This window comes from Tachypleus tridentatus, chromosome 7 (assembly GCF_004210375.1).
Source record: "Tachypleus tridentatus isolate NWPU-2018 chromosome 7, ASM421037v1, whole genome shotgun sequence".
NCBI lineage: Eukaryota > Metazoa > Arthropoda > Merostomata > Xiphosura > Limulidae > Tachypleus > Tachypleus tridentatus.
This window is the reverse complement of record NC_134831.1, coordinates 15,484,254-15,507,194: the sequence shown is the minus strand read 5'-3', so window position 1 is coordinate 15,507,194 and position 22,941 is coordinate 15,484,254. Positions and strand designations below refer to the sequence as shown.

Below are 22,941 nucleotides of genomic sequence, written 5' to 3'. Positions count from 1 at the left end.
GGTCAATCCCACTATTCGTTGGTAGAAGAGTAGCCCAAGAGTTGGCGGTGGGTGGTGATGACTAGCTGCCTTCCCTCTAGTCTTGCACTGCTAAACTACAAACGGCCGACGCAGATAGCCCTCGTGTAGTTTTGTGCGAAATTCAAAACCAAACAAACAAGCAAGCTTACACAAATCGCAAAAATAACGTGTGAGTTATTAATTATACCTTTCCACTCGTTATTTGTAGCAATTAGGCCCGGCATGGCCAAGCGCGTAAGGCGTGCGACTCGTAATCCGAGGGTCGCGGGTTCGGGCCCGCGTCGCGCTAAACATGCTCGCCCTCCCAGCTGTGGGGGCGTATAATGTGACAGTCAATCCCACTATTCGTTGGTAAAAGAGTAGCCCAAGAGTTGGCGGTGGGTGGTGATGACTAGCTGCCTTCCCTCTAGTCTTGCACTGCTAAACTACAAACGGCCGACGCAGATAGCCCTCGTGTAGTTTTGTGCGAAATTCAAAACCAAACAAACAAGCAAGCTTACACAAATCGCAAAAATAACGTGTGAGTTATTAATTATACCTTTCCACTCGTTATTTGTAGCAATTAGGCCCGGCATGGCCAAGCGCGTAAGGCGTGCGACTCGTAATCCGAGGGTCGCGGGTTCGGGCCCGCGTCGCGCTAAACATGCTCGCCCTCCCAGCTGTGGGGGCGTATAATGTGACAGTCAATCCCACTATTCGTTGGTAAAAGAGTAGCCCAAGAGTTGGCGGTGGGTGGTGATGACTAGCTGCCTTCCCTCTAGTCTTACACTGCTAAATTAGGGACGGCGAGCACAGATAGCCCTCGAGTAGCTTTGTGCGAAATTCCAAAAAACAAAACAAACTTGTAGTAATTAGTAAATATTGTCAAAACAATCGCAGTGTCGTTCAAGATATACTTACATCAACTACTGTATATCTGTTATTTTAAATTTGCCAGCTAACAATAGATAGGAATACATATTTCCGGTCAGCACTTTTTTAATAACACTGCACAACAATTTTTTTTGAAAAGTTTTGCTTCCTGAAAAGTTTTGCTGATAGTGACAGGTAGCTGGTGGGTATGCACAAATATAGTTTTGATTTTGCTTCATCACGTAGGAACTCTGAGAAATAGGCGGTTAACTGTTTACCGGCAATAACGTATTTAATTGCGTTTATGTTTCTAATACGCTGTTAAATTCAACATAATTAAAAGTGTTTTGCTCCTGATTTTCGTTTGTATTCAATGCTCTGTGCATCACGTTGCAGTGTCCAACAGTAGTCAGCAAGCATTGACGGATTTCAGTTGCCCTAATATCGTTTTTCCATTGTAGCAATGTCCTGGTGAAACTGAAGATTTCGATGAAACGGTACTGATAGGCAAATTTTAATGTGATTTTCGTGATCAGCAGCCAAAAGTCTACAAGGAACACCCAACAGTGTTCAAGAAGTAAAAACTTTATTGTGCAGTGTAGTTAAGTAACCAGTCATAAGACTTATTTCTTAACGTGGTTTTTTTTTCTCAGAAATTTATTAATTTGATCGATATTGTCATTTGGCGAAAGTCGCTTGAGACTTAAGAAATTGCATAAGTTTTTTTTCTTAAGACTAAAAGCCTTTTATCATAACATCTTTCTACCTCAAATAATCTAGATATCCCATTTCTCTGTAGCTGTAAGGCATTAGTTTGTACATCATCTCCTTTAACTTAAGGATGGGTAATAATAGTCTTACTTGTAGACACGCAACTAAATAAAAATGTGGTCTAAGCATAGATCTGTATGTATGGTATTTCTTATAGGACTGCCATCAGTCAGCAACGCGACCTGCCTACATGTCTTGTCTTAACTACAAACTTAAAATGAACCTCACTGATATCACAACAGAAGTTACATCACGATTAAATAGGCCTAATTACTCCACCACGTTTGGATGATAGACTTTCCTTCTTCAGGTTTGAACCACATGTAACGTATTTGTTGCCTAACTTTACAGATTTCGTGCTAAGGAAGAGAATAGTTGTAGCATTAAAAATAATGTGAAGCTAAAAGGAAATCGACGTAACACGTTTTATGTTGAGGAATCCAAAACTGAAACTGGAATTTTCAAGCTGAAGACAACACAAAGTTAAACACAAAGCTACGCAATGGGCTATCTGTGTCCTGTCGCCTCCCAGTAGCACAGCAGTATGTATGGCACGAATTGAATGACCAAGTAAAATATAACCAGGACTTTCACCTTTATCCTAATGATATTTTGTGTGGCACATAGTTCACATGCGTTAAAGATCAGCGACCAGCTAACAACCTACATTAACACAATGGCTTTGTCCACTTTTCAAACTGAATAACTGTATTTGCTATCTCTTTTATAACGTCCCACAGGTGGAAGTGCGAAGCACAATCAGCAGTATACCACTTTTTGAATTCTGGATCCACAGCCAGGCAGCGAACCATTAGGCCAGGCTTGCCCTTGAAATCCCCATGACTGTCTTAAACTGCTTAATTTTAGTTTAAGTCATACTACAAAATATTGGTTTCTTCACTTTCATTTCATCTGGGCTGATATTATGCTTATCTCTAAGTATTGAGATAAGCACGTGCAGTTGCTATGGTAATGGCACAAGTTTATATTTAAGTAAATGTGTCTTAACTGTTATACATCCTAGTACTTTTACTTTAAAGGCAGTATTAACTCGTGTACGTTGTTGTTGAAGTTTAGAATATGATATTGAAAGAGTTTTTGTATAAAAACAATAATTATCGACAGAAATGTTTCAGAAAAAAACAAAACAAGAACTCAGATTTAACGTTCTCACATTAAATAGCGTTAAGGGTAGCAAAGCAATTATTTTAACATTGCGTTAGAAAACTTAAGACGCTTAAGCATGTGTGACAAAAATCTAAACTCTTTAAAGTAATATTACTATATTCCTTTTTTACTTGGAAAATTACATTTCCAAGCAAAAAATTTCTATGGAAACCCTAGTCGACTACGTCTTTCAGAATAATTCAAATGTCAGTTTTCGATAAAGTTTCTTCTTTTGGAAGAATGATCACTATAAATCAATAAAAGTAACAAGAGATTCGATAAGAGGAAAAAGAAGTGTATTGGAGGTAAAATATTGATGCATTAGCTCAATATACCTGATAACACCAATAATGCAAAGTAAAAATGCATATCACTCATACAGGATACTTATAATTCAAACATGTGTGTTTTTAACATCGTATTGTGCTGATTGAAATGCTCTTGGTTTCATAAAATAGTAAGAATGCTGTATTTCATAGTATTTAAATAATGTGTGATTCTAAACGTTACCCTGTTGCCCTCTATCGGAAATAAATGGAAGTGGAACTTAGTTATGTTCAAACACTATAATTTTATTCTTACATTATTATTAATGTGTTTACTAAGTTTGCTGGAGAATATGAGGGAATGAGTGGACTGATACACAAGTTTCTCACACTAGCATATCAGGCTTTAAAATATTTCGCTTGAAGAAGGAGTTTAATTCAAGTGAAAATCAAGAGACATTTTAAACATATAATGCGATCAACTCCACTGCTATGGTCACTGAACATTTTTATTTTATTTTTCTGAAACCATGGTTGCGAATACGTATTTGCGAAACGAATAATTTTATTGTTTTTTCTCAACTATGTAATTATGGAAGTTTACCAAATTCCGACGGTATCATAAAAGTATCGAACCATCTGTTTTGGAAATAAAGCAATTGAATTATATTTATTAATAGGAACTGAAATTTTCAAACTTGCATGGCATTTAATGTGCAGAAAGGATAAAAGGCCAGGCTAGAGAATCCTATGATTCAAATATAATCATATCTCATTTTAAGCTACTGACCAGGCAAAAGACGCGCAAATAACCCTCGTGCAGCTTTGCACGAAAATCAAAATAAACAAACAAAAAATCAGACAGAAAATAGTGGTACCATAAAGGCTTTTACAAATATTTAAACCGAATAATAAGACTAATAACCAGATACTTAAGGCTCCCCAGAGATAAAAGGCAGATCAGATTCAGCGACATTATGTCTTGAACCTTAGAGTGTTCGGATTGCAGCCCGATACGCAAGTCATACGGCCACACTCTGCTCTTTGGAGTCATTAGGATTTTTGGACGTTACCCACGTAACGAGTAAAATAGGAGTTACACAAATATTTCTCGTTTTGAACAAAACATTCAATAGAATGACGAAAATGACGAACGTTAATCTCTAAGATCCATATTGCGCCATCAGAAATATCCTTATGCCTGATAAGCTCAACAACTGTGAGTGAAATAGAATTACTTATTATTACTATCATCAAGTAATGTGCAAAACAGTAAAAATCAGGAAATGATATATCAAGCACACACGACTCTAATTACCCATCTCTTCAAAACTAAATTCCTTCCAAGAAAAGCAATTAAGCTTTTAAACTTGTAAATGTCAAAAAGTCAAGTTCTTAATTACCCAGTTGTTTCCTGAAAGCATTTTTGTTGTTTGAGCCATAATAATAATACACCAGAAATATGATTGTGAGCCTTTTTCAGATTGGTTGTAATATTATATTCAGATTATATGACATTAATGGTCCCGTAAAACATATAGTCTTGTTCTTCATCATCTTATAGAATATTATCGATAAGTTCGTAATTCAAAATGTTAAATATTAGAAATGTCATAGGCTATTTAGAGTTTGATTCTTAGTTTTAAAATTATTCGTATATTGTTACTTTGTGATAATTTGTGTGCTTAAGCCTTATCACCAAGATTTTGTTGTTGTTTTTTTTTGTTTTTTTTTTGTAATTTCCAAAAGTAGATATAATTTACAGTGTAAATAATTCATCACCACCCACCGCCAACTCTTGGGCTACTTTTTTTACCAACGAATAGTGGGATTGACCAAAACATGGGAGGGCGAGCATGTTTAGCGCGACGCGGGCGCGAACTCGCGACCCTCGGATACGAGTCGCACGCCTTACAACTGTATATTTACACTTAAATAATTTCCAATTACCAAAACATATTAATAACAACTGTGTGTGTGTGTAAAACAAGCCTCGATAGAGGTTTCTAACTGAAACATTGAATTAATAAAGCATAAAATATAGCTTTCCTCTTAAACTTCAAATGTTTGTTTGTTTGTTTTTGAATTTCGCACAAAGCTACTCGAGGGCTATCTGTGCTAGCCGTCCCTAATTTAGCAGTGTAAGACTAGAGGGAAGGCAGCTAATTATCACCACCCACCGCCAACTTTTGGGCTACTCTTTTACCAACGAATAGTGGGATTGACCGTAACATTATAATTCCCCCACAGCTGAAAGGGCGAGCATGTTTGGCGCGACAGGGATGCGAACCCGCGATCCTCAGATTACGAGTCGCACGCCTGAACACGCTTGACCATACTGGGCAAAACTTGAAATAACTTTTAATTGAAATATTAACTTAGTTTCCAAGTCAGCATTCGCAAGTTTTCGATTAGTCCTTATCTGAAATAATAGGAATTATTTAATAAGTTTTAGTTTTTGTTTTGCTTGTCGTTTAAACTTATACTGACGTCCAAAAAAAGTTAATAAAATCATGAGGAATACAAATATTTATAATGTTAACAAATATACTTCATAAAGTTTTACATAATAAACATTATCAAATAAATATTTTGCGTAAACACTTTGCTCATCTTTCTGAAATTAATTATCTATGATTAAATTATTCCTTTAAAGTTTAAACATAATGATCATCTTGCTTTGAATGTGTTGCATCATTAATCCTTATATTTTATTTAATGTCATGTTTGTATTGAACCATTAGTTTTAAAACCCTTGCTTGCAATTTATCCTATCAGTGTCTTTGCTTCAGGTAAAAGCCGCATTAGGCTATCTAGCGAGTCCACAGAGGGTAATAGAAACCCGGATTTTAGCATTATAAGTCTGTAAACTTACTGTTGTCCCACCTGGAAACCTATTTCACTTATATTAAATTTCTTTATTCTTAAAACAACAAAGTTTTATTGAAACGTTTGTTGTTGTTTTAAAATATGTTTGATGATTGTAATATTTTTTCTTTTAGTGTCTAACAATGTATTCAGGCGCCAACCCTACTTTTAATAAAATAATGTGTTATAAAAATTATTTTCCTGTTGTATTTTTTATTTCTAATTCATCTATTATTGTATTAGCTTCTTGCTTTTATAAATTTTTAATATAAACTATTTAGTTAGGCTTGAATTATTCACACTGGGCAAATAACCTTTCGGGGAATTTATTTTTGTTTTCCTCATATCTTGTCAACTTGAGATGTTGGGTTATTAATTGTTTACCTCCTGGGCCTGGAAGGACCAGCGCGTTAAGGCGTGCGACTCGTGATCTGAAGATCGTGGGTTAATCCCGAGTCACACCAAACATGCTCGCCCTCCCAGCCGTGGGGACGTTATAATGTGACGGTCAATCCCACTATTCGTTGGTAAAGAGTTGCCCAAGAGTTGGCGGTGGGTGGTGATGACTAGCTGCCTTCCCTCTAATCTTACACTGCTAAATTAGGGACGGCTAGCACAGATAGCCCTCGAGTAGCAAACAAACAAGTTTATTTCCAATAAAGTTAACTGATCTTTATTGGCGAAATTCCAAAACAAACAAACAAGTTTACCTCCAATAAAAATATTAAATAAATCATTAACTGATCTTTATAAAGTCTATGAAATATTTTTGCAAAAATGAACGTATGGTTCGTATTGTTGTCAACAACTAAAATATCTATAAAGCTGTCTTCACATGTTTAAAAAAGGCATTGGTTTGTTTTGAATTTCGCGCAAAGCTATTCGAGAGCTATCTGCGCGAGCCGTCCATAATTTAGCAGTGTAAGACTAGAGGAAAGGCAGCTAGTCATCACCATCCACCGCCAACTCTTGGGCAACTCTTTTACCAATGGATGGAGAGATTGACCGTACAATTATAATGTCCCCACGGCTGAAAGGGTGAATATGTTTAGTGTGACGGGGAATCGAACCTGCGACCCTCAGATTACGAGTCGAGTGCCTTAATCACCTGGCCACGCCGAGCATTGAAAAAAAAAGGCAACTATTAACTTTAGCACAAAATTATATAATAGGCTACCTGCGCCGCTGCTGTCAAACTCCGAATTTTAATGTTATAATTCTGGAAGCTAACTCTGAGTGGTTTTTATGTAAAAACAAAAATAACCATATGATTTAAAAACACAAGTTAACTCTATTCCACAGAATCATTTGATATGCTTATAAAAACTTTTGACAATACAGTTATCTTATTATTTCAGTTTAACACCAATGAAAAGTAATAGTTTGTTCAAAAGCTTTTAATTTGTTTTAGTTAGTGTAACTGTATCAAAAGGTTTTTGTCCATCTGATTAGTAATCAAGACGATAAAACGGTTCCTATGTTCTTAAGGTATCGTATACCTAAAAATACTTTTGTTGTATAAGTTGTTTTATTTTGAAAGCATAGGTTGCAGCTGAAATAGCATATATTTTGGAGGTGATCGCTTTATGTGTTTATTTATTTACATTGTTAATAATGTTATATGAAGTCTCTTAATGAAATCCAATTTTGCTTTCAAGCCTATGACAAAACAAATATGACACTGCGCAGTTTTGTTACCCTGACAACAACTATGCGTTGATGATGATGTGGAGAATTAAGATTACTTACGATGCAGTAATAACTTGATTTGATGCATAATTGTGTGGCTTAATATATATTTATAATAGATATTTTAAAAGTTATATTTTTGCTTAATCAAACTTATGCAAGTTAAACTGAATGTAAACTAAATCATTCGTGCACATAACTTCTCGAAAAAGTGTATCAATCGTGAAGAAATTTAAGTACTTTTATTTTAAACTTATTTGATCAGTTAGGCGAATAAATTGCAAACCATTTCTAATAATAATAAATGCGTGAATTTGGAATATCAAAATCTGAATTATGAGTATAATTGTAATAGGAATAACCTTAACAGTGTTATGGAATAAAATTTAAAATATCGTGGTGTTTAGGTTTACCAGTCTTATTCTTAAACCATCCAAGCAATGTCATGTTGCTAGCAGCAGATGAAATAGTACTTTAGGTTATATCTACAGAAATACTGAATACAAGTCTAAAGAAATTACAATGTCAATGTATAGATATTGGTTAGACCACATTTAGAGTACTATGTTTAGGCTTGGGCTCTTTTCCTTAGCAAGGACATTGAATTGTTAGAAAGGGTTAAGAGTAGGGCTACTGGGATAATTACCGGAATGGAAAGGTTTGCCATACCAGATGAGTTAATACCTCTGAGTTTCTTTTCTCGTAGGGGGGTACAACTAAGGTATTTATGATTGTTAAAGGAATTGATGGTATTTATGAATCATCATTTGCTTTGTGTTTTTTTTTATTTAATAGTGAAAATGGTAGAACAAGGGAATGTAAATATAAATTTTGGCAGGATAAGAGTCATCTTCATCTTTATAATTTTTGTAACAGAGTGGCTGGTCTTGGAAATGTGCTGCATTTAGATGAGATCCACACAGTTTAAGAGAGTTTAAGTTTGATTAAAATTAAAACTTAAAGGTTGGCATTGAGGTTTTTAGTATTCAATTTAATGTGATGGATAGGATGACCAAGTTGGACAAAAAAGTAATTTTTTGTCCTTCAGTGCTATGTTATGTTAAAAAGTTATCTATTATTCACAATTAGTTTTAAAGAGAATAATATCATACAGTTTTAAAAACTCAAGGAATAGTTGCTTCACTTTATTTTCAAAAGTTTCATAGTAAGGCTGCAGAAAACAATTTAGTCTAACTCATTAAGTTTGAACTTTTTTCTTCCATAGAACAACAACTTAAATTTATGTTGGTCTTACTAAGTCTATTGATTAAAATACACATTACTATCACATCAGATGTGGTAAACCATTCCAGTTCCACAACTTTATCTCTCTAAACGAGATGAAGTCAAGGAAGATGACAGAAGGCCACAAATCTCATCATGACATCTACTTCTCTCACTAGTACAGTTAATTTGTGAGGTAATATTTCCTTATTTTATTGTTATTTGTTATAGTATTCATATATACCAGTCTTTTGTAATTGAGATATCTCTTGAGTTAGTTCTTGTATAATGCCATTCTACATCTTCTTACGTTTAAAAAAGTGAAACTATCTTCACAGTTTAAATTTACATAAGACCACTTAACTGTAGTCATCCTGTCAAAAGCCATATGTAAATTAATGTTTCACTGTGTGAAAAAGTTGGCTTCTAATCTCATTGAAAATAAAGTATCAGGGTCAAGAAATATGAAGTCTGAAATGTCAGAAACTCAATAATATAGATTAAATCAAATACAGCTTGACACTGAAGTATTGTGAGTTAAATTTAATCAGTGTCGTATTATCAAACAGATTATTGTAGTTAATTTTTAAAATTAGGTACATAAACGTTCAGGTACTACTTTCTAATTTCTTGTGTCAAGATTATGTCACTGAGTTGTTTTTAAAATTGTGAGTGTAATTACTATGTCTGGCTTTATCAGACTAAGATAAATAAATATTCCCATACACTCCAGTTCAATATTAGTGAACTTACTAATTAAGTCTTAAGTGAATACTGTTACTTGTTTTTAAGGGCACTAATATTAATGTTCTGTTCATTGTTAGAGTAGATTAGTTACAAATAAAGTCATTAAAACAAATCTAAAATATAAATGTAGCCAATCATATCTATTTAAACACCGAATAAATTTTTAGAAAAACAAAACATTCATACAGAGCACACCATGTTGTGTGGCGAGTTAAAATATTTCACAAGCATATAATAACAGGTCAAAAGTTTGCCAAAGAACACACTTATATTTACTCTTCACAGCTTGACACTATTACATCTATATTCCCATTTTCATAATAATAAGTCACCTCTAGTTCTTCTACACTCCATAGGAAATAAATTAAAACTTCAAATTTATCTTTTTAATTTAAATTCTAATAGTCTATCTTTTCATTCTTTCCAAGAAATAATGGTGAAAAAATTAAAGAGGAATAAGGATTGCACTCTTTCTTTATAGACAGTGTCATTCTTACAAAATATTCATTATTAGGGGCATAAATAATTCTGTACAAGTAATTTAGGTGAAAACGGAGGTTTATATCCTCCATGTCTCCACAAATCAAAACATTTAAAGTGATTTCAAACAGACATATTGTTATATTCATCATTAATTTCATGGATATTGACTTGGATGATTTGCCTTTATCATGTTAGTTCAACTTTAAATTGTCACTTTGTTACTCATTAAGTGAAATAGACTACATGAACTATGGAAGATGTTATCTAAGCCACATTTGTATGTAATTAGACTTAATACTTAGGATAGTTTCTTTACATGAAAGTATTTTAATTTTATCACTAATTTGGGGAAATCTAATTTCAAGAACTTATTGTAGTGTAATTTTTCAAGTTCAACAAATAAATATGATAATAATATGCAAATCAATTAACTTATTATTTTTATTATCAGCATTTCAAATGTTAAATAACTACAAATACATTTTAAACGAATTAAGCTTGGTACAATTATGGACTGATATTCATTCAGGGGAAATAAATATTATACTGTGTTACCCCTATTAAATACAAAACTGTTAATTAACCCATCACAATACCATTCATTTCCTGAATTCCTTGTAATGACACACACAGTTCTTGTAGGATTATTGTAATATATATTTGTCGTAAATTCTTTGTAACACACAGTATATTTTGAAATGATTATAATAGGCAGTACAATTTATTTACATATTATTTATATCCAGATATTATCACTGAAATTTATTTCATCAAGGTAATACTCTAGTGTCCAGGTTCAGTGATGTTTATCAGAAGTGCCAAAAGTTTTTGAAAAATGCTGCTTCAGGATCATTAATAAAAATAATAAATTGAAAATGTTCAGTAAGGGTAAAAAACAAACAGAAATCTTTACACTAATGTTTGTAATATCACTAAATTACTGATTGCTTTTTAATACTGTAACTGAATACTGAATTCATTAGTCGCATAGACAAGAGAAAGGAAATTCTAACAGAAACAAAACAGGCAAGTGTTAAAATTAAAAGAAAAAATCTGTGTAAATATTTCTACATGGATATTTAAATAGAAGCCTTAGAAGTGTATCCCTGGGTTATATATTTCAGTTAATGGTTTACATACAATACTGAGTTAAGCTAGGTGTATATATTTCCATGTTGCCTGTTTGGACAGACTGTTTTCTTTGAAATAAGTATGTGCTAGCTTAAGATTTAAGAACAGCAGTTGCAAGATATATAACACTTACTTGTGTAAAAGGATTAGCACATATTTGCAACTGTTTGACATCTGATATGCATGTGCATGATTAATTAGTATATCCTATTCTACTTATGGAAGGATAAAATATATTATCTCAGGGTCTACCTAGATCCAAAAATTAAAACATGGTGTTAACAGCCAGTTAGTGTGTAAATTAAAATCGTAAAATGTAATCCTTTTCACCACATGATGCTGCAACATCTTTGCAAAGACAGCAAACGTTGTCAGATAAAACTTCAGCAACCAACAAACAAAAATAGATATTCAGAATAAATACATGAAATACAAATACAGTATCTCAAAATCATAGTACAATACCAAACCATCAAAGATGTAAAGGCCATCCAGGAACAAACTATAAACAAAGTTAAGCAAAACTTACTATAGAATTTACCACTACCATAATTTGATAAAATGAATTTGAAAACATGTAAACAAAATTCACACATTACAAAAACCACAACTTAAAATGCAAATATTTAAGCAAAATAAATAATTACAGTACAAAAGAAAATACATTTTATAATAAATTGAAAATTACAAACATACTTAAAATCTGATCTTGCAGTAGGTGTATGCCTTCTTGTGCCAGGACTCTCTCCAAGGTAATGTTGCAAACTTACTTGGAGGATCTTTCCCCAGGATGGCCCTTTGGTATGCCACTGCCCATGTTAATTGTGGTGGACATGTTAAAACATCAGCATCAGCCATGAAGCTGTTTTATATGTTTTGCCCATTAAACTGAAGTTTTTCAGTTTGTTGTGTGACACACCATCATCCTCTCATAAGTGCAATATGCTATCAGGCAATCTACAAGACTCTTTAAAGACTTCATGTTAGTCTACAATTAGTCAGAAGTTCAGTCAACAAAGTTAAATTTCATGAACAATCAAGCCACAATCCTTTCTAAAAAGAGATCAACTGGATATGAATGTAGTATACGTGACATGCTTAACACCATTCTTGGTGAATGCATTCATTCACTTAGCTTCTTATGAAGCAATGTTGATGCAACTAACGTCACAAGACACCTGGTTGTACTGGCCCCTCAGCTCACATACACATGAGCTCTTCCACTAATTGTCTGGTTTTCAAAGAAACAGAATGTGGGTCCAATCAGAAAGGGGTATGTGAGAGTACAACTGTGACATGTACTTTATATTATGAACCAAAATTATGCTAACTACTTTACAGGCAGTGACCAATGTTTCTAACCTCTAAGGCTGCATAATCCTTCTAGTCATAGCTCCAATCTGTCTTATGATGCATATTAAACATAACTTGAGTAACTAAGTTAAATTATGTCTTACTTCACAAATACTTTCAGAATTATATCCATGTAGCTCATGCAAAAACCTTGTCTTCAAACTACAACTACATATCGTTAACATAAAGTTTGTGTATTACACTTACCTTGTTTTGATATGTATAATATAAAAACAATACATTTAGTGACAACAGTGAAGTCAGAGAATAGTTTGATATATACCAACTACTTAAAAATAATAGATACACTATTTTTTATTTCATTTTGAATGTAAAACTGGTCCAATCGTGATTGAACTTATCAATGTTAACTCTCATAACCTACAAACATCTAGGTTACGAAGACTAGGTCACATAACCTGCAAACACCTAGGTTACGAAGACTAGGTCACATAACCTACAAACATCTAGGTTACTAAAACTACATTATGTTTCCTTCATCAACACTAATAAGAGTGATTGGTCAGCTGTATTTTTTCATTTGCAAAGATGTGGTGTAAGTTCTCTAGTAACTCTGTATCATTCTTTCAGTAAAGATTCCATTCTTTGGACTATTATCAGTTTGAGTTCAAACCTGAAATATCCTTTCCCTGCATTAGGAAGATAGGCTGTGTTTCTAGCTGAACACAATTTAAGCCAATTATTGTGATTTCTACTAAATTTATCACAATAATTTAAACCAAAATTTTCTATTTCTTTGATTACATTGTATTCTTATATATATGATATCTGTCTGTGTAACACAAAAACAGATTGGTTTTAATATGTGTGGTCTCCACACAGTGTTTTGTTCCTGTATTACATACCAACCTCCGAGTAATTTGTAGCACATGATGTCACTACTTAATAACTTTAGGGTTTCTGTAGCTACTTACTAGTACCTGTTGCTTATTCCATGTGTTTTTTTGGAAAGTGCACCGAGATGAAACCTGTAAATGTCATCCATTAGGTTAGCAAAATTACACAACAGAAGAGAAGTCAAAAAATAAAGGTATCACAGATGTATACAAGCCAAAAAAAGACTCATTAGACAAATTTCTATTCATATCACATTTTATATCATTGACCACAAAAAACAGTCCACTGTAGTAAGCGTGCAAAGAATGACAGAAAAATTAATTTCATTATCATAACATGGCATCAAGTCTGAACCACCATGCATACCCCATTAGCACTCCTATAAAATCAGTTGGTCAGAAAATCCTTCCATTAGATAAAAGTTATAAAATCCAACAAAATGTTTCACATCTTACCTATTATATACACTGTTTTACTTTCTTATGCTGCACTTCAGGAAAACTAGTATATACCAATGAAACCATAAAGATAGCAGAACATATAATTGTACCAACTTACACTTACATTCACAACAAAACTTAACCCAAGTGCTTGAGAAGCAAGGATTACACTTCTAATTCAACTTATCTATTCATCATTACCACTTAAATTTGAATGTAACTTTCCTAAACTCTTTCATCCAACAAACTACGTGATCCTAATTATGTATGTAACAATGTTTCCAAGATACTTTGTCCAGAAGCTCTACTACAACTAAAGTAGTTCTAGCATAATGTACTGCTTGTATATTGCATTGTTAAACACTGCTTGATGGTTCAGAAAGCAAGTAACGTCATACCCTTTCAGTCATTGATTTTTAATCAATTAAACATCCAATCTGTGATCAAATAGTTAATGCAGCCATAATTATTTGATGGCATTGTCATTGGTGTCTCAGCTAAGCAGATAGATGTTATTTCTTCATCTGACCCCTCATGAACAATTAGACATGTATTGCCACATGAGATGAGGTCATATGACCCAGTAATCTCCTCATCACACTCGATCTCTTTATTCACATGTGATTCCTGGAGTAATCAGTTCTAATCTGTGACATAGATTTTCATCTATTTGACACAACTGATGCATGTAAGAAGAATTCATAACTGCTTTAACTCATAATTCACTTCCTGTCAATGGACAGGTTAATATGAAGCAAATGGACATGATCTCAGGAGTTGGAAAGATAATTCATGAGCATTTTTGTACTGCTGGCTTGGTTGATGTTATACAACAAAACTGTGCTCTTATAGCATAACTATCAGATGCATAATCATACATTTAGGTTTTTAAAGTTCATTGGTCATCTCAGTTGTACATGGTTTACTCAGTTGGTGAACCATGTATTTCTCAAGTTGTGGCAGTAATGTTTGATAAATACTACAACTGTAAGTAGTTTTCTCTCTATTGTACAGTTTTATTATTCGGGATCACTCACCTTATGACTCGCATATGTGATCTTCCACGTGCATTGGCATGCATTTTACTCATTTCACTTTCAAGCCTGCATCTTGGATATTCTGGGATTCTATTTTTAGGTTCTCAGTTGTTACTTGAAAGGTGTGGCCAAAAATAAGTACGCTATTTACATAGATGAGACCCCCCCTCGACCACTGCTGGTGTCTCTCTATAAATTCCATTAATCATTCAAAAGTTGCAGGGGTGTTACAAAGACTGAATGACACAATATGAAATTCATATAGTTCTCTTTTAGCCCTAGGGTTCTTTTCATTATCCAGTTTGACTTGACAATATTCAGAAATCAGGAGAAGCATACTGAACCAATAAGTGGCATCCTATGATGCATACAGGCATAAGTTTGTGAATTGCAGGGGAAGTTATCAACATGTATTACCTCATTCACCATCATTAGTCCATCCTATAACACCTTCTCAGCTCAGAATTGTCTATGTCCTCTGTACTCCAAGAGAATTCATGTGACAGATGTTGTATTGGATGTGCACCACCTCTGTCTGTGTGAACATATCTGATTGTGGTCAAAGTTGTCTATGAAGTCCCACAACCACATCAGGAAACTCCCCTAGCATTTTACTGAGTTTATGTTTCCATAGTGAGGTCAAGTTGTTTGCATAAACCTCAACTAAAAGCTTCAAATCCTTTGTACATTGGTCATTCATTCTCAGATATGATAAAGTGCTTACACCACTAACTACTTGGCTAGTTTGTGTCATCTCTGCCTTTGTTACTGTACCAGTGACCATTCTGGATAAAAGATGAATATCCAAATGTCCATAGTTGCAGATTGAGTGTTATACCAATGCTAATCTGCAACTATGGACATTTGGATATTCATCTTTTAGCTGGAATGATCACTGGTACAACACTCAATCTTGGACAAGTTAAAGTCTGAACAGTTCCAACCTGCTTTCCAAACAGAAAATAATGCATTTCACGTGCCAGTTCTAACTGTAGCAAATGGTAACTGTGTCCATAGTACACCACAGAATATACCAGAACCAAGTGAAAGTTTGCTCAGTATTAGGTACCACAGATTCTACCATAGTCAACAAACTATTGGGTAAATCCTTGATCACATTTAAAAGCAAAGTGCACTAAATGTGAAGGGCTTAAATATACTGAGGTAGTCTGATAATTTTAAGTTATAATTGTATGTTTCATAGATTTTTTCTTTTGTTTTTTCTTCATAAGTCCTAAGAGATTGTTGCTAAAAAATAAGTACTTTACCTATACACTGCCATAATAAAAAAAATAACAATTTAGTATTTTCAAAAATTTTCCCTAATCAGTCTATGAACCTAGGATTCTCAGCTCATACTAGTACTCCAAGCTCAATGCTCTTTCAATATAGCTAGGAGGTTTCAAGTCCTAAGCAGATAGGTATCATTCAAAATATCATCTTATATTTTTTCTTAAACCCTAACAGTTTTGTAAAAAGAAACTTTTGTTTATTTTTTTAATTTTGCACAAAGCTACACAAGGGCTATCTGCACTAGCCATCCCTAATTTAGCAGTGTAAAACCAGAGGGAAGGCAGCTAGTCATCACCATTCCCTGCCAACTCTTGGGCTACTCTTTTACATTATAATTCCCCCACAACAGGCAAACATGTTTGGTGTGACGTGGATATAAACTTGTGATCCATAGATTGAGAGTCGAGCTCTCTAACCATGTGACTATGCTGAATCATTGGAATAAGAAAGAAAATCCATTAATGGTTACTGCCATGACCAGGATAAGAAAAATATGGAGAAAGTTTTTAAATCCAATGAATGCCTGGGATTCAAAAGACTGGGAAAGAGACACTGTTGATATCAGTATTGTTTGATGGTCCTGAGTCTTTATCATTCTTCTACAATACAAGAAAACAGTGAAACTGTGGATTATAATGGTGACCTTAACCATCTTGCTTCTCTGATATGTAATGACTCCAAGTTTCATACCAAGAACATGTCTACCTCCACCCTATAAAAAAAATCAAACAAGAATCACTGACAGGAGCATACTTATTAAGTTAACCATTAGAATTATAGAAAGTCTATAAGAAACCAACAAGTGTAAAGAAGGATCTTATTGTGCAACAATTTGCACTGAGATTGCAGCTGCTAAGGAAATCACTTCATACACAGAACCCAGTTTATCAGCAATCAAATGGTAAATTCAACAATAAAGTTGCCATCCAAGATGGGAGACCCACATCTGTTCACATGACATAAGCATTTGTGCTATCCCCTACTACCAAAAATTACACACTCAATCTGCCCCAATATGGGGTAGCGGCAGGGGTCAACCTACCCAGAGAGCACTAGATTTGTCTTGCCTTAGGAAGCCATCTTGTTGATCATGGCATTCCCATAGTCATCCAGCTCCCCTATAATTTCTGATCTACCAATATTAACTGTAATTTTAGCTAGGTTAACCAAGTTGATGGTCCCTTGTTTAATATTTTCTCTCCTTAGGGAATATAAGTAACCATTAGCCTGTACAGTAGTAGTAAGGAAAAGAGAGCTAGCCATACATCCAGCAAATTAGAAACTGTATTCAGAGAGTAGACTGTTTCATTAAAAAAAACATTCATATTCTTCCACACAAGGGTGAAGTAACAGCAAGCAATTCTTATGAGGAGACAACAATAGAAGCAGAAATAGACTGTCAGTTTCTGTTTTACTTAATAGATGGTGTGTTTTATTGTTGTTTGTTTTCTAAACTGCTTCACTCTCACAAAGATACATTGATTACAAATTAAAAGTTTCTTTTCTTTTTCTAATGGTATGAATAACATTTGGCTCTTATGCCCCTCTTTAAAATATGTTAGGATATAAATTGCTATAAGTGTGTATAAGGAATGTGTGAAAATCAAACAGAAATGTATATTTTTTTCTAATATACTCTTCCCTTCCATTAAGCAACTAGGATATAATGTTTACTTTTAATAAATAATTAATTAATTTAAATGTAATCTTTCTGAAATGCCTTCCTTTTTCAGAGTTAAATACGAACACCAGATATTATCTATAATGATGATGGATACTGTCATAAAATATAATGTTTTTGCTTGCATATCATGAATCAAAGTAATTTCTACTGATTTCTCAGCTTTGGTCACAATAATTACTTTCTCCATTTTTTTTGTATGTTATTCAGATTATTTCTATGCTTTTAAATTCATTTTTTTAATGATTCTGCCATGATTGTTGTTATAAAGTTCAAATAAGAAATGCTTATTTAGTCATCTTAAATGGAATTATATTAATTTACAAGTCATGAGAAAATACAATACTCAATGATCCAAAAAGACTAACGTACGTGTAAAAAAAATTTGTGATTCAGTAAAACATTGTACATTTTTGTTGTTGTGTTGGTATTGATGATCATAGTTGAACAAATAGAACACTACAAAAATAGAAAAATACAAGAATGAAAGAACCTTTCCAATACCTCCATTTTCCAGTATTTGATGGTTCACCGTGTCATGGTCAATGATCCCACACCTCAAAGAATATATAAAATTACAAGGGAATACTTCAGAAATTTTCCATAACACATCAGTTGGAAAATGTTTTTTCTCAACCTTGTGGCAGTTCCTTTAGTAGAATTAGGAAGTACCAGAGATATTTCCAAGGTATCTGATAACTAGGATTTGTTTGGCAGACACACTCAGAATTATGTAGGTTACGTGGTATAATTTTAACCTGTAAGTTATTTGAGGCATCACAGACTATTGAATGAATTAATTGTGATCTCTTTGTATGTTAGTGAGAGTTCTCTGAATATTTCCATCTCAAAATGAAAACAAGGTTAAAGTGTTGCACAAGTAAACTGTGTATTACTCTTTAAATATGGATGGAAATATCCTGATCTTGTATAATAAAAGAAATTAAAACTAAGCCACAGGTTTGAACTAGTGTACCTACTTCTTATTCAGCAGGATGTATACAGCTGCTTTAATGAATAACATTTATCATGAATTGTTCAGAAAATTTAAGAAATGAAAAATCAAGTGATCTTTTATTATTACATTAAGTATTATCTCGACAGAAAAGTATCAGGCAACATTTACTGTTTTATAAATGGTTATAAAAAGACAGGCATGAACTTAAAAATATGAAGTTTTAACACCAATTTCAGGTCACAATACTGGAAGGGGAAATTGAATGCATGCATAAGCCACATTCAAAGAACTATTTTAGGAGGATAAATCTTTTAGTAGAAGAAAAATAAATCCTTAATCAAGAAGAAAGACAAACTAGCTTGTAGTTAACTGAGCTAAACATACCATGTAGTTGTTCACTATGTTTGTACAGAAATGTATCTCATGTAGTGGAGGTGAAGATAAATTGTGTTATGTTAAATAAGGTTTACAAGGCTAAGAGAAATTGATTAGTTTGATATTCAAGATAAATAAAAAACACATCAATTTATGATCCCATCATTTGTTCTCTTTTAGCAAGAATGATCTGATTGCCATGTCTCACTAATTTACCAATTACCCACAATAAAAATACTTATATATACCGTCAATAAGTATTTTCTTTGCAAAATTCATTTCTGTCAGTACACAAATTTAGAAAGATGTAATATTCATTTACACTGTCTTTTTCCTCCAATTAAAATGTTATTGCAATGAATAGTACAGTCAAATTTTTAAAACATTACTCATTTATAAATAACCATAGGAAATGTATAGAATATTCTATTTTGTTAAGTTAAAAGCAAGTAAACTCAACTGGACTTAGAAAACACCAGTCAGTAATTCACTTTGATCTTCATCTGTTTTGTTGACTGTTACCTTAGTTATTGATTAGTTTTTCTCTCACTTGTGGAAAGAATGGAAACACTTTCTGCATTGGAGATTATTAAATGCTATCATTGACCACTGTACACAGTATGGATTTGTAAACTGAATCCAAAAAAAGCTAATTAAAGCACCAACTCCAACCTATTATAGCTTACTAGTGTAGAAATCTCAAAAGTTTTAAGCAGATAGTCTAACAGGCTTCAAAATCAATTTTTTTTTTAATTACTTCGCTTCTACTTCAAAATTATTCATCTAATGACTTGAGCAATATCCAATTATCTGTCGAATGACTTCGGTAATGTCCAGTCTTCCATCTAATAACTTGGGTAATGTTTAATTGTCTGTATCTGATGGCTCAGTAATGTCCAATTGTCTATATCTAATGACTTGGGTAATGTCCTATTACAGCAGAAGAAGCTTTTTATTTGTCCTGTTAATATATTCAAATGACAAGCTCTTACAAGGGAGGCGTTTCCACGTTTAACGAACTATAGCATATCATAAAAGTTTTTTTAAAAAAAGAGAATATCAAGTCATGTCAAAGTGTTGCTACGAGAATAGGTTATTGTTACAGTATCGGATTATCCCCGAAGCACTAAAAACTACGTGAAACCTCAAAATATAATAATTTTGGTATTTTCTGTCGAAATATATAATGTAGAGAGAAATATCTTACACATAGGTTTTCTTGGTATCTCTGAAACAAATTTATAGTATAATTAGTGGTGAATTAAAATCTGTCTGAATAATACACGTATTTTTAGAATGAACGTATATCTGGTGCTTAAAATTTCTTACCTTGAGGTAGACATCGTTAGAAGCTAATTTATCGTTAATAGATGGCACCACATGCTTATTTTTATTTTGTATTCTTCTTGTGTGAGTATTTAAATACAGACTTTTTGAGTTTGTTGCATAAAGAAGAGAATTAGTGTTTGCACGTTAGATGTAAAATGTAACACGAAAACGAAATATGTTTATTTTAATATTAGGTTATTATTATGTTAATCAGTTATGCCATTATCATCATACATCATTTAAACCGATCTCCAATTATCTGTACTTCCTGTAGTCAATCACCAGTACTTCGATTGATAAAAGTTAGAGGTCATGAATGAGAGATATGATAATATCCACTAATTTAAAGAATATGATACAGCTTTTACATTGGAAGAGTTACTTCTTGCAGGATACAGCCTTTCAAAAATACTTAGAATGTCACTACATTTAACCCACCCCTCCCCCGCTAGTACAGCGGTAAGTCTATGGATTTACAGCGCTAAAATCAAGGGTTCAATTCCCCTCGGTGGGCTCAGTAAATATCCTGATGTGGCTTTGCTATTAGAAAACACACACACACAGGAAGAGGCCAGGTGGTTAAGGCACTCGACTCGTAATCTGAGGGTCCCGGGTTCGAATCCCCCTCGCACCAAACATTTTTAGGCCGTGAGGGCGTTATAATGTGACGATAAATCCGACAATCCGTTGGTAAAAGAGTAGCCCAAGAGTTGGAGGTGGATGGTGATGACTATCTGCCTTCCCTCAAGTCTTTCACTGCAAAATTAGGGACGGCTAGTGCAGATAGCCCTCGAGTAGCTTTGCGCAAAATTCAAACAAGCGTTATAAAGATGTGACCACAAAAAATCACTGTTTTGTGAAATGCTGATTGTAGTGCTCTTTGGTTGCTAGAAAGTGAACTGCTGAAAACCTTTTTCAAGTGATTTTTTATTTGTAACGTAAATTTTATTTTTGTAAGAACAACCAGTTGCTAATAAAAAAGCGTTTTAGTATTTTAGAATACTTTTAAGGCCAAGAACTTATTTGTAGAAAGAGATGAATATAGGATCTCTTGACCTTTGCATTTGTATTAAATAGAAAAATATAGGCCCAACAATTTCTAGATATATTCCTTACTTCAGAAATGTAATTTATGTGAATATTTTTGCAGAACTTTGACTTTCACATATTATATGTGAATAGAGAAGACACAGACACTTTTCACACCCACACACTTGGGATGACGTATAGAGTGAGATCTGAATGCCAACATTTCTAGTCACTGCCCAGGTGTCACTAGGTATGCTTGGAATTTCACGCAAAGCTACACGAGGGCTACCTGCGCTAGCCGTCCCTACTTTAGCAGTGTAACACTAGAGGGAAGGCAGCTAGTCATCACCGCTCACCGTCAATCCTTGGACTACTCTTTTACCAACAAATAGTGGGATTGATCGTAACATTATAAGGTCCCCACGGCTAGATGGGTGAGAATGTTTGTTGTGACGGGGATTCGAATCCCAATTCTCAGATTACGATTCGAGTGCCTTAACCATCTGTCTGTGCTGGGCCGTGTTACTATGAGATTATACGCCACATTTGATAACAAACGGTCCAGAAGTTCACCAGTTATAAGCAAGGATAACTCACGGGGGTAGGGTTCATGCAGTTCCCTTAGGTTTACAAAGAAGGCCTAGTTATGAACGCCAGTCTTCTTTGTGTCACTCTCTGGCGTTTGCGAGAGTACACGCCAGATATGGTGACCAACAACGGTTTAGAAGATTTCATATTTAAACTTATAGAGGATGAGTTTACAATGTTGCCTTATTATAAAGCTCACATTCACGGAGATAGTTTTAATAAGTTTAAACATCTTGTTCCCAGCTACTTCTCTATTTTTATACTATTTGCTTACCGTAGTCCAAGTGAGTTTGCGGGTTATAAAATGTTAAACTTACTCATTTATATTTTCCTGTTGCCTAATGAGCGACATAAAGTTGCTGCACTAAACCAACATACTCTGTTTCCAATCTACCAAACAAAGTAATGTAATAACATACAACACAATCCAGCGTCTCTAGCTTTAAAAATACAAATGTTATTAACATAATTTCATGGCCAGGTGGTTAAGGCACTCGACTAGTAATCCGAGGTTTGCGGGTTAGAATTCCCGTCACACCAAACATGCTCGCCCTTTCAGCTATTGGGTGTTATAATGTGACAGTCACTTCCACTATTCGTTGGTAAAAGAGTAGCCCAAGAGTTGGCAAATGGGCGGTGATGACTAGCTACCTTCCCTCTAGTCTTACACTGCTAAATTCGAGACGGCTAGCGCAGATAGCCCTCGTGTAGCTTTGAGAGAAGTTCAAAACAAACAAACATAATTTCAAGATGTGCCGTATAGAAACGTACATGGATTTTT

General features: G+C 33.9%; 1 protein-coding gene across 1 annotated transcript in view; it reads left to right on the top strand.

Moving 5' to 3' along the window:
• Positions 1-8,941: 8,941 nt before the first annotated feature.
• LOC143255189 (segmentation protein cap'n'collar-like) overlaps positions 8,942-22,941 on the top strand; it is a 72,647-nt gene continuing 58,647 nt past the window's right edge. The window contains exon 1 of the mRNA XM_076510458.1: positions 8,942-9,054. The gene's annotated coding sequence lies outside the window, so the exon portion shown is untranslated. The remainder of the gene's footprint in view (positions 9,055-22,941) is intronic.